The following is a 1,169-nucleotide window of genomic DNA, read 5'->3' as shown; positions in this document are numbered from 1 at the left end:
AAGGGTTATAGTTACTTGAGATGTGTTTTTCAGTGGTATTTGAGTTAGAAATGTTATTTTGTCACTGAAATCTTCCCCTAAAATGCAATGTTACTTTGACCTTTGGTTTTCTCAGTGAGCGTCTATGTTTTTTTTAAATGTAAGGTAAGATATAATTATAATTCCGAACTATAACGCCGTTTTACCCTTTTTTCCAGTGAATTTCTAGTTTTTTTTTAAAGTGAAGTAATATTTTATGACCATATGTAACACCAACCGTCCACCATTCACAGCTGAAGGCCATGCCCTGCATCCAACCCTTTAGAGGTAAGAAACAACACAGGCAAGACGGACAAGACACCACACATGCCGCAGGGCCTGACCTGTGGCCACCCCCTGCCTCAAACCCCTTCGAGCAGCCAACCTCTATCATTTTGCTCCAAAAATCACCAATATTTGAAGACTATATTATAGTAATTCACACAATGCAATGGTAAATCATCGTGATTAATATAAAAGTGTTTAATAATGTTTTGATAAAAAACATGTCTGTGAGTGTTTTTTTTTAGAACTGCATTTTGCGTGCTGAAAAATGTTGGAAGACACTGAGACTGTGAGACATATAATTTTTTTGAAGTAAACAAATATGTCTCTGAGACTTTCTTTTAAAACTGTTTAGCCCATGAAATGTAATCATATTAATAACCACAAAAGAACCTTTCACTCCAGTAGAAGAGCATTGAGCTCTAGTTAGGAATGCATAAAAAAAAAAGAAGGTAAGTTCTTATGGGGTCATCTTTTAATAATCCTGGAGACTTACAGTTATTTTTTCCTAATGTTTCTGAAGTGCTAAAGCCCCACACAGCATTAGAAAAAACCTTGGTGGTGCCCCTCGCGCTTCTAGGGGCCCCATCAAGCTTGAAAAAGTATAAACAAAAAAACGCTTTCAGGGCCTTATGGATGTTCCTAGAAAGAGCAGGGAACATTGTCATATCCTGGTGCTCCCCCGGGATACCCTTTTATTTAAATGTGTTGGGGAGGGGTGTGCGCAGCTCCCCTCACCCAGAGTTTTTACGCCCCAGCACCTCATCCCCCAGGTCCTTTATTTTTTAATAAAGGCATGGGCATGCAGCCTCCCCTCCCTGAGCAACACTGGGCCCCATAAACCCAGAGATCTTGCTTTTTTAAAG

Source organism: Lissotriton vulgaris, unplaced genomic scaffold (genome assembly GCF_964263255.1).
Source record: "Lissotriton vulgaris unplaced genomic scaffold, aLisVul1.2 SCAFFOLD_2820, whole genome shotgun sequence".
Classification (NCBI taxonomy): Eukaryota; Metazoa; Chordata; class Amphibia; order Caudata; family Salamandridae; genus Lissotriton; species Lissotriton vulgaris.
The sequence above is the reverse complement of the archived record's forward strand: the minus strand, read 5'-3'. Positions refer to the sequence as shown.